Below are 13,169 nucleotides of genomic sequence, written 5' to 3'. Positions count from 1 at the left end.
ATAGTATGGGGTCAAAATTGATTTATGATAAAATGAAACACATTGTAGTTCAAAATAAGATACAGCATTCAGTGCAGAATATTTTTAATTTTAGGACATTTATAATTGATGAATTATTCGAGATTTTATGAATGTTAAATCTCAAAACAGCTCTTTAAGCACTTTTTTAAGCAACAAAAAATTAAAAAGAAAGTTCAAAAACAATAAATCGTTTAAATCGCGTTTTGTATAAGCATTGTATTAAAAATCTCAAGATAAAAAATTTTAAAAAAATCGCAAGTTGCAAGAAAAAAATCAGCATTATAATTTTGTCGCATATTAAAAATATTGTGATTTTTGAAACTTTTTGGAAATTCGCTGTCACAACCACCAAAAAAGCGATCGAACTATGTATGGTCTGCAATTTTTGTTTCATTAGTACATAATGGCAACACCGAAAAAGACACTTGATAGAAACTGTAACCAAAGAAATTTACTTTCCTCATCCTAAAACAATCTATTTTCGAAAATGATATGGAATATTGTTTACAAATCATTGCACTGTTGTTATTCATAATTACTTCAAAACAAAAAAAAACTTCATACGATGTAATGAATGAATAGAGCGAGCCCAGAACTATCGTCTGATATCTTAATTTGTTTTCATCTGTTTATAATGGCAGCACTAGCACCGGAAGAACCACCTGAGAAAAACCAGTCTATTGCATAATTTCAAAAAAGGCAACTTAGTTATAGTGTGTGACAGACGCCAGATTTATTTTAATAAAGAAAAAAAAAAAGGTTATCCATAAACATTATATTCAAGGTCTTTTTCTCTGCGAAAATAGCATTTTATTTTCTATTTACAAATGTTTAGTGCTTGTTATTAAAATTTTCATCCAACTAGAGACAAATTACCATTCGAAAATCTCCTGTTGCGTCGCATTTAGTGTGATTTCGAATGATATAGCGTGACTATTTATCGCGAGAAATATGTGATGGGTGAAGCTGATTTAGCCATGAATCAACAATAAAATGAAGAAAGGAGGAAAACATAGTAAACGGTACAAAAAGTTGTAATAGAACATTAAATAATTCCTATCTTTACTCATAAGATAATTTAAGATAAAAGAAGAAATAAAGTTGTTTTTTTTTATCCTTGTAGTATACGTAGCAGTTGCATGATACTTATGGCTTCAGTTTAAATGGAAGTAAATATTTGAAAAAATATTACATTTAAGTAATAATAGGTGCATATATTTACTGCATTATACCATATTATGCTTTAATTATGCATTTTATTTGACTTTTTGAATATTATTTATAGTTTTGCATAAATACCTTGTTTTTTTATGCGAAATATTTAAACAGTATTTTTTTTCAATTCATGCGTTTAAAATTGGTCATTTACATTCAGGTGAAATTATGTTTTAATTTTCGAATTTACCCGATAGTTACTAATTTATCCACAATAATTTTTCCATGATAATTCTTCCATGGAAATTGTTTCCGTTTACTTACTATTTTTTTTTTATTTTATAACCGTCGTTGCGCATCCGGCCGAATTTTCATTTTACCACTACCAAATGTAATTTTGAAACCAATCCAGAAGACAAAGGAACTCCTGGATCAAGTATTGGGAGAAATTTGCCTTTGTGGAGGACTTTTTGATGGAACTAACCAGCATTTCCGTTACATGGAGAGGAAAACCTCCCACGGTTACCCTGTCTTCAAGGGGACTATAACTATAACCAATGATCCATCTACCACTGAGGATATTTTCTGTCAGCACTGTGATTGGAGCAAGCTGGGTGCGGGCATACTATAGTCTGTAACCGTCGTTGAACAGCCGACACAATTTTGAGTTTACGACTACTAATGTTCAACTCCGTAGCCTTGTAATTTTGAATCCAATCCAGAAGACGAGGGAACTTCTAAATCAAGCATTGGGAGAAATTTGCATTCGTATTTATTATTTATTCGCTTGCATAGTTATGTAATTAAATAGAGCATGTTTATTGAATTTAAAAAAAATAATAAATGAATAAATAAAATAAAGCGAAAACAGTGTTGTTGAAAAACTATAAATATCCTTTATCAGAATTGTATTAATGAAAAAATCAGCCGATATTCTTTAGGCGAATAAAAAAATATTCTGTACACAATGAGCTTAATTATTTCAAGCGGTTTGCAATAATCAGAGATCTCCGAAGGCTAATAGTAAATAGTCTTATTAAAGGTTTATTGCAATTATCCTAAGCAAAGCCAGCCTGATAGAGCTATTGTTCGCGCATTTCTTATTTAACCTAACACTGTAAAGAATCTTTGATCAAATTACGGAAAAAGGTACCGGTACTTAGGATGCAAGTTCTTTTTACCGTAAAATCCATTTCTACCGGTACCTGTTACAGAACAAAAAGTCTAATTCATTGTAATTTTTACAGTGATAATTACCTTAAATCTCTCTAAATAAATGCATTTTACCGTAAAAATAACGGTTTAATATTTCATGGTGAAAATGGATTTTACAGATGATGCGCCCAAAGCGCTGGTACTTTATATCGTAATTTGATCCGGAATTCTTTATAGCGTAGGCTGACTTGTAATAAGCCTTAAAATATTAAGCAGATCAGAAAATACAGAAGACTTTTTCAATAAGCCTAGTATTCATGTAATTGAATAGAGCGAATAATGGAATAAATATCCAATAAATAAAAAATTAACAAAATTCAAACAGTGCTGGTGAAACACTAAAAAGATTTTTCGGATTTGTAATAATTAAATCAATCGTAATTTCGAACCTTATCGGCCATTTCAACGTAGGTGCCATATTTTTAATCATCTTTTCTATGGGAAAATAAGTTTAAACAAATTTGTTTGTGTTAAGAAGGATACACAATTTGGCTGTTTAAAGTAAAATATTGAAATCTATAAATTTACTTTATCATAAGGTGTTATTTACTAGTATATCATAAGGCAGTAAAGGACTACAACTATATACATGTCATAATATTTCGGGAACCGGTTAGGTACAAAATTGCTCCTTCTTTCCCCAAAGATTGGTGTGAATTGCACCCTTGGAAGCAATAGGGGTGGGGGACGATACCATTGATAAATCTTTTCCTAGAAACTGCAACTGTCGGTCCACTTCCTACTTGATCACGTGACCAAATAGCAGCTTTGGAATCGGAATACAATGGGGCAAAAGGGAAAGTGTAAAACAGATGTTAATATAATCACCAGTACCCACTGTTTCAGATTTGCGTTGGGGGCGAGGCACCTGCCCATTTATTTTTTCCTGTTCTGACCTTTGCCCTCTTGAAAGTTTTCCTCAAACACCAGCTTCAAATTGCTAAACCTTGAATAAAGTTTTAGAAGAAAGATCAGGATCAATTTCTTTCTCTTTTTTTTCTTCCTATGTTGCTTTAATGGAGAGTTCCTGTAGCCTGTACAAAAATTTCATAACTAAGCGAAATTTAATGACTAAATAATTATATTTTTCAAAAGTCTTGTAATTTTTTAAAAATTATAGTGGAATAAAGTTCGAATGTACCAAAGCGAATAAATTGTATATATTTAAATCAGATTCTATTTTTTCTTTGCCTACATAGATTTAAAGTGAATTATGGATCATAATTTAAAATTTAAAGTAGAGAACTTTGAACTAAAATTATAGGTATATCAGGATTTGATTAAATGTTGCCTTATCAATTTTTTCCCGATAATGCTAAGTTCCAGAACTTAATTGAAAATGAAATCCTGCAAGAATATATACAGTGCTGGATTATGGAATTAAATGTGAGGCTAGCAACGCCATCGAACACTTTCTTATATATTTTTAAAATAATAATAATAATGAACGTTCCTAGAAGATACCATAAGATAAATAAGGTCCTTAAGAAAATTCTTCAAAGAGAAAAATTTCGCCTCAAGGAAGTCAGAAAACAAAAACGTAAGAAAGAAAAAAGTGCATAAATGATATAATACTTATTGTTACATTTACTTCGATGAATATCGAACCCTGGTCTGTCAATTTTTATTTTTTATAATTATAAAATATTTTAAAATATGATAAAATAATTGTTTTATAATATTTTCTTCTTTTGCTCTTATTGTAATAATTTTTTATCTTTTAAAAAAAATAAAAATAAGCATTTTGTATAATGTTTTTGAAAATATCAAAATAAAATTAATGTTTTATTATATTTATTTCTTTTGTTATTGTTGTTGCAGCACCATTTTATCTTTTTTTTTTTTAAAATAACCGTCTTGACTATCCCAGTGAAGATAATTAATCTGGATTCATTTTAAAGTTTTAAGAAAGAAGTTTTTCATGTAAATGATATAATATGATATTTATAATATATTATATTTATTTTTATGAATATCGAACACTGCTTTTTCAATTCTTAATTTTTATTTTTTTTATAATTTTCAAAATGAACTAATTCTTTGTAATAATTTCTTCTTTTTGTTGCTGTTGTTGTAATCTTTCTACCTTTTTATTTTTCGATAGACTTTAAACGTAAGCTTTTTTATTTCAGTTGACTGCTTACCCCAAGAACAATAAGTAACTACTTTAACGCGTTTTTAACTATCAGAGTTAAATCACAGTGAAAGCGACAAAGGAACTTCTTTTTAACAGTCAAGTTAGTTTTTAACACCTTGTTTTGTTTGAGTCTTGCTCATACACGTAGGAGGAAAAGGCAGCATTGTTTTTACCTTGACTACATGATACGCAGATATTATATAGTTTTTTTCTTTTTTTACTCTATTTTTCTCCATTAAGCTATTCCACACCCCTTGGCTACGATTTTATAACCATTGATATTCAAAACATAATAATGTTTCGTGATTTAAAACTACACTCAGTTGCAAGTTTTTTTAAAAAAAAGAACAATAAATAATGTTACTTGCAGACGATTTTCTTCTGCATCGAAACATAAGTAAAAATTCTTTATCTCGCTAAAGAACCGCCATTTTCAGTTGTCCAATCAATTCTAATGGTCTTGCAACGTCATACAGTTGTTTATTTTCCACGAACAAATGTTCTCTTTATTTATCGATACATGTCGCCAAGTCTAGGCTTTCCAGTAAGGCTACGAAACTAAAACCTAATTCTTTTTAAATTATTCTACGATATATATCGTAAAAGATAACATGAATTAAATTTCTCTCTGACGTGTTTAACTTTGAAAAGCTATTATATTGTTTTTGAAAGCATATTTGCATAATTTGATAAAGAATTAAAACGAAATTATCTGCAATAGCGGATGATTACCATCTTTTGCTATTTATTTATTGATGTATAATTTTCGGAAATTTCAGACTAGATATTTTTTGTTATGAATAGTAATATAATTTTTAAATGAACTATACGAAATTATTAATTAAATATAACATATGAAAAAAAAATTACAAATTTCTGAGATTTTTTAAATAGACCATTAGTCGGGTTTAAAGCGAATTTGATAATTGCATTTTGCATTGCATTAAATTGCATAATATTGCAATGCATATAATATTGCATTTTGCTCCCACTTCCAAAATCTTTCGTTCACTACGGTCCCGATTGCTATAAATACAAACATCAAATATGTTAAAATATCATTACAAGTCTTTAATAATCTTTTCTTTATTCGTTACTGTTTTTTTCTTTTCTGTAACACTGTTTTATGCGATGTTTTTATTTGGTTACTAAACATTTGAACAATAATTCAATGCAAGCTTGTAATTTTTTTCCCATTGTTGCTCATACAAGCATCAAATATGTTAAAATATCATATGCTCATATAAATACAAACATCAAAATTTTTTAAACATCAAATATGTTGAAATATCATTACAAGTCTTTAATAATCTTTTCTTTATTCGTTACTGTTTTTTTTTTCTTTTTTGTAACACTGTTTTATACGATATTTTTATTTGGTTACTAAACTTTTGAGCAATAATTCAATGCAAGTTTGTAATTTTTTTCCATTGTTGCTCATACAAGCATCAAATATGTTAAAATATCATATGCTCATATAAATACAATCAATAATCTTTTCTTTATTCGTTACTGTTTTTTTTTCTTTTTGTAACACTGTTTTATACGATGTTTTTATTTGGTTACTAAGCATTTGAGCAATAATTCAATGCAAGTTTGCAATTTTTTTTTTCATTGTTGCTCATACAAGCATCAAATATGTTGAAATATCATATGCTCATATAAATACAAACATCAAAATTTTCAAACATCAAATATGTTGAAATATCATTACAAGTCTTTAATAATCTTTTCTTTATTCGTTACTGTTTTTTCTTTCTTTTTTGTAACACTGTTTTATACGATATTTTTATGTGGTTACTAAACATTTGAGCAATAATTCAATGCAAGTTTGTAATTTTTTTCCCACTGTTGCTCATAAAACAAAGAAAGTATATAGTTCAATGTTTTTTTATCTATTAGGGCTTTTTTTAAGTTAAATCATAGAAAAAATGACAAAAGGACTTTCAGCAATCAAGTATTTTTTAACACCTTTTTCTTCGTTTGAGTCATGCTCAAACACGTTTTAGGGAAGGAAAGCATTGTTTTCACCTTGACTACATGATATACAGACTACAAATTATTACTCTATTTTTCACATTTAAGTTGTTCCACGCCCGTTGGCTACGATTTTACGACCGTTGTGGAAAACATTCCAGATTTAGTACTCCCTTCAAGGACATAACGGTGGAAAATGCCTCCAATATATACATACATGTTTAGAAAGAAAAATATTTTTTTATTTTAAAAGAAAAGTAGGAAATGGTGGGAGAAATGAATAAAACTAAATCAAGATGGCACAATAAAATTTGTGTCGACACGAAGGATAATGAAGATGACCAAAATAAATCCGTCCTTCTTCCTTTGCTTGTTAAATTTGTCAACTGTTTAAACACGCACCTTGCTTTGTTTGAAGCATGGTATGTAAGAGTTTCGAAAAATAGCTATTAACATAGATTTTGTTGGTGTGTCACAAATTTATAAATAAATACATCTGAATTGTTTGATATTTCAAAATAAACGTTAATATGTATAAATGGTACATAATGCTGTAATTTAATTGATAAAAATACTAACTGATACCCTATTTTTCTTTTTTTTTCATTTGCTTTTTTTTTATATAAGAATTGATCTTGTCTTTAAAAAATGCATAACTTGGGGTATGTTTAAAACTAACAACCTGTATATTACGATAAAATGTTGCTGTCACTCAAAACATTAAATTATAAAAGACAGATTAAATTCAATTAGAGAATTTCTAAAGAGCTTGCCCTCATATGAAATTTCCCTATGGAGGTACTTTTTTTTTCCTTGAACATTTTTTACCACAGCTTATTTCCAAGAACGTTTTTATATCGTTACCTTTATACCGGTACATTTTGCACCGTCTACCAGGTAAATGCCTAATTACAAGATAGTTTTTTTAGTGTTACTATATGTTCCGAGTTCTTTTATTTTTATAACTGCACTTTCAAAAATAAAAAGCTATCTTTTGATGATTTAGCAATCCATGAGCTGTATTACGTTAATATTGAAAATCATTTCGCCCCGAAATTTATGTGTACTTAAGTGACCAGTAACAAAAGACTTAATCTGTTGTTTTAACTCATCAGCGTGCAAGCAAGAGGGATACTTTTAATTAAACTAAAACGCTCTTGTGTTGTATTTGATTTGATTTGATTAAACACTAAATGATCCTGGACTCGTTAACATCAATGGAACTTCAATCAATGTCTATTATCCATGCTATGATTTTATGATGTATCATCAATGGTTTGGCGAAAGCGGAATGCTAACTGTACTACCAAAATCAGGATTCTATTTAAAACGGATATTTCGAATTATCCAAATTCCATCAGGATTTAATATAAAGAGAAAGAGCAGCGATAGAGCGTTTGCCTTCCAATGAGGTGAACCGGGTTCGAATCCCTGTTATGGCTGGTAGATACGAATTCCGCATCCAGCTCGCACCGACCACAATGCTGACATGGAATATCCTCAGTGGTAGACCGATCATGGGTTAGAGTTTCCTTTGCCGTCAGCTAACCGTGGGAGGTTTTCGTGGCTTTTCTCTCTATCCAACGCAAATGCGGGTTAGTTCCATCAAAAAGTCCTACGCGAAGGCAAATTTCTCCCAATACTTGATCCAGGAGTTCCCTTGTCTTTTGGATTCGGTTCAAAATTACATGGCTACGGAGTTGAACATTAGTAAACCCAAAATTGGGTCGGCGTTCAGCAAGGGTTATAAAATATAAAGAGAGAAAGGGTATTTCAACATTCGCTAAAAGTATCTTCCCATATGATGCAGCAAATTTCAGTGTTTCGAAAAACACCAAAGAAAAAAAATAATAAAATCAGCCCAGCAGAAAACTTTGTATGCAAAATACAACCAATCACTTTCCCTAGTTAATTAAACTAATAACGAAACTTCCCATCTTCCAACTAACCATGTGTAACCAAGCAATTGTTTTAACTCGGCTGAACAGTTCGTCGTCTGATTAGCAAAAAACCCTCTTGTTAAATGACAATGAAAACAATGTCTCCTAGAAAAGATGGTTTTTGTGTATGTCGGCGGAGGCATCCGGTTGGTTATGCATGGAAGGAAAACAAAACCTCAACCTGGAATAGATGCTGATGATGATGGGCGTCGCGGTTTGGAATCTCGTTAGATGGAAGATCCGTCTCCACCACCAGCAACAGGTCACGCTTCCAGACTTTCACTTCGTATCTCTAGTGACCTATTGTCCGCTATTGGAGATTTATTGATCACTATAATGATGTGGCGCTTATAAGGATTCCATATTGATGTGGCGACCTTTCGCCAACCTTGACCGTTCCTCAGGTGCAAAAGCAGAACGTTGCGGTTATGGTCAGGAATTGTTTTATGAGGTTTTTCAAAGGAGTGATTAATGGCTGCACATGGCGATTTTCGAATACCGAAACTGTTCCTGTTTATTTTTGGAAGGTTTCAAGTCAAGCAGTCTTTTGTATTTTACTTATTTTTTAAAAAAAATTCCAACTACTGATCCACGGATTCTGTAATTGTAACACATTAAACTGTTAAATTTTGCCTCTTTATTTTGCTTTATTTTATTTTATAACTTCAGTAAAACCGTTCTAGATCCGTAGCATTTTAAATTTGAACCGAATACAGAAAGCAAGGGAAATTTTTTACCAAGCAGTAGGATATCATCGCCTTTGTGGAAGACTTATTTTTTTGCAAAAATAAACCCAGGTTTCCATTTTATGTGAAAATTCTCAAAATCTCCTACAGTTAGCCTGACTGCATCTACTATCGCTGAGGATATTTTACATTAGCATTGGGGCGGTACTTGCCGGAAACTGAATATGATAAATGGATCAGCTGTTATGGGATTTGAACCCGGGTTCTAGCATTATGAAGCAAATGTTCTATCCCCCAAGCCATTCACATGGAAAATTAATATAATGGGCATCCTATAAATGTCCATACAATTAGAAAAACTAATTAATGTACCATTCTTAGTGCGATTAATACGCCTATGCGATTTCACGTCAATGCGAATAACGCATGCGCAATAAATGCATGCACGACGAGCTGACTTAAATACAGTTTCTAAACATTCGTGCGCGCGTCGCTTGCAAAATGAATGCAAAAAGCAAAAAGGTAGATGATAGAAAGGTACGGTTTGCTGCAATCTGCTTAGGAAAAGCAGATATTTGTTTTTCATAAAGTTTCAAAATTAGTTGCAAAGTTCATCTACAGATAGCGCTGCTAACTGAAAAAATACAAAATAAATTTTTTTTGCTACAGGGAAAACCCTTCGATATTTAATTTTACTTTATAAGCGTCGTTGAACAGACGATCCATGGGGTTTACGACTACTAATGTTCGACTCCGTAGCCTTGTAACTTTGAACCCAATCCAGAAGACCTGGATCAAGTATTGAAATAAATTTTGCCTTCGTGAAGGACTGATGGCAAGGGGACTCTAACCCATGATCCGTCTACCACTGAGGATATTTTACGTTATCACTGCGGTCGGTGCAAGCCGGATCTGGAATTCGTATCGACCAGCCACAGTTGGGATTCGAACCCGGTCCACCTCATTGGAAGGCGAACGTGCTATCCCTTGAGCCATCACGGCTCTAGACCCTTCCATATGAAATATTCTAAGTTTGCGGAAACGTAGTTGCTGGCATAGCGCTTATTTTGAAAACGCCATTACATAGTTTTTTAAGTTTGCAGCGCCATCTTCTATCGAACTTAATACCTGAACTTGGTGGTATTTTCCGAAACGTTGTTTTATATCTTGTTTCCTAAACAGAGCTCAGCTAACGGTTCATTTCTAGCTCCTTCCGAGTTTCTAATTGATTTTTCAAATTGTTGGTCGTTTTTTGGGATAACTTCCTTTATTGCAACATAGCATCAATTATGAAATTGAAAGCAATTTGTACAAATGAGGGGTTAGAAGCGAACTACGTTAGAATCATTTAAATGTTCCTTAAAATGTCATTAGTTTAATCAAATTTTTGTACAATGATAAATTTATGTAAATACATTTGATTAAAATTAATTTAATTTATGGAGCTATATTTTAATTAATATAATTTATCTTAATATAGTAAACAATATTTTTAAATAATTTAATGTATTTTTATTAAAGTATAAATTCAATGAATATCTTATGAATAAAATAAACAGGAACAGTTTGATAACTAAACCGCCAATAATATCAAACCCCGCCCTTTATTTGTGCATAATTTAAATCTTTAAAACATATTGAACTTTAAGCCTTTAACGATATTATAAAACCCTTTAACAATTTATCCTCCAGTCTCTTAACTAAAAAGAGCTAACGTAAATATTATACAATCTAAGTCCGATTTAAAAAACTCTGAGATAGTGACTGAAAAACTGTTGGGTTCGCCACTGCACGCAACCTTCAGCATAATGTGCTGTGGGCCAAAAAAGAAAGAAAAAAGGATAACACCTAAAATAACTTTTGCTCTAATGATAGAAGTCTTACGTACTTGTTTCCAATCTTAATGATTCAATGAGTTTTGACTTCAATCATGCTAATTAATTAATGCTAACTACTATAATTAAGTTACAAAATCAGACGCAAATATTTGCTTTCTTTGACTTATAGAATTTGTTTGACATATATTAATTTTAACCATCAAAATATGGTCCCATTAGTTTAAAGATTAAAAAGGATTAAATACTTTTCAGGTAATTCTAAAATTCTTTTATCCTAAGTTAATTAGTTCCATATAAAAAATAAACTTTAATAATTATTATAATTATTAATAATAATTATTTATTTAAGAATGATCGAAAAGATGTTATACCGTAATGCACGCAAAATTTTACACATCTTTAAACTACGTAATTTTAAATAGCAAAGCGGAATATTTGTTCAAAATCAGTGGAACGAAATTCTAAAGAAAAGAAAAATCATATTTGGAATTTTTATTTCTAGAGAACCATTCGAAGGATTTCGTTCAAAACTTACATACTTATTCAAATTTACATAGTTTAGAATTAGGTAAAAATTTGTTCATCTGACAGTTTAAGATTTTTCGATTCTTAGTAAAATAAATAACAATAGGTGGTGCTACTATAGTATAATATGGAAAGGTATACCGGGCAATGGCACTCACCTTTAAAAATCGTTAGTGTAGGATGTACTGGACAAATATATGCCAGGCAAGTGGCACTAAAAAGCAGAACCTAAAAAAAATAAAAATAAAATTAATTTCAACTTTTAAAAAAATACACAGGTAGATCACATTACCGAATCAACTTTGAATAAACGAGTTTTATAATTTTTTTTCTTTTTTGTTTAAATAATTCAAGAATTTTGCGAGATGCGAGGAAAAATAAAAAAGACAAATGATCATGAACCCAATGATGCTGAAAAAAGGTATGCTTGTATGGAGAAAGAACGCTTTTGTTTTTAGATTTCGTAACCTAATAATTTTTACTAATTATACAGCATAATTGAAGAACCACCGATTCATTTATCTGTAATGTAAAATGGGTTCCTACACTCTTATTTCTAAACAAAGATCGATTTTATTTCAAGTAATTTCTTAGGGAGAATAAATTAACGTAATAAGTTAACAAAAGACATTGTTATGATTAATTCAAGGGAGGATTTAAAAAAAAAAACGAATAAAAATCCATTCTTTGCACGGAAAACTGAATAGTAAGCAAATAAATATATTGTAAACAATGACTGTATTAATAAGTATGCAACCATGCAAATTCTTTGATTTTCAACCCGTACATTTTCTCCAAAAATTTGTTAGTCAGTTCTCGTTGCTATAGTAACCAGTTACAAGTGTTTCCTGTCAAAGAAATAGAGATAGTGGAAAATGCAATAAAACGTAGAGATAGGCAAACGCTATTCGATAAAACTACAGTTTGATTTATTCGGTTTTAAATAAACAAGATGTTGCCAAAAAATCACAACATTCTATTACTGTAAAATTACTGTAAGTTATTCGGGGGATTGAGATAGCGTATTATTTGTCACATTTGGATACTTTGATATGCTAATTATTGACTACATTATTTATTTCTGAAAACACACTATTCTGTAACAAATAATTCTCTAACTATGCTACAACAAATAATTGTGTTTTTTTTTCTTTCTTTCTAGAAGTGTATATAAATAACTGTTTGCTCAAAATTCGCTTTTTTAAACATAAGTATTTATTTTAAAATATTATATATATTTGCAGATAAGGTAACTTTTTTTTTTATTCGATTTACGTAAAATTGTAACAGTATTTCTCCTAATAGCACAGTATTTCGTAAAATTTTAACAGTACTCTTTTAATTTTTTGTTGATTAAAAGGTTTTTGCTTTATGGTTTTTACCGTTTTCGATTATTAAAGTTTAAAACTTGATTTTAGGAGCAATTTGTTCAATATGCCTGTCTCTATTTTATATGTTTGCTGATAAGGTAACTTTTTTTTTAATTCAATTTACGTAAAATTTTTACAGTATTTCTCGTAATAGAGCAGTATTTCGCAAAATGTTAACAGTACTCTTTTAATTTTTCGTTGCTAAAAAAGGTTTTTGTTTCATGGCTTTGACCGTTTTCGATAATTAAAGTTTAAAACTTGAATTTAGGAGCAATTTGTTCAATATGCCTGTCTTTATTTTATTA

Source organism: Parasteatoda tepidariorum, chromosome 10 (assembly GCF_982258835.1).
Source record: "Parasteatoda tepidariorum strain Cologne lab strain chromosome 10, Ptep-v5.0, whole genome shotgun sequence".
Lineage (NCBI taxonomy): Eukaryota > Metazoa > Arthropoda > Arachnida > Araneae > Theridiidae > Parasteatoda > Parasteatoda tepidariorum.
This window is presented reverse-complemented; position numbering follows the sequence as displayed.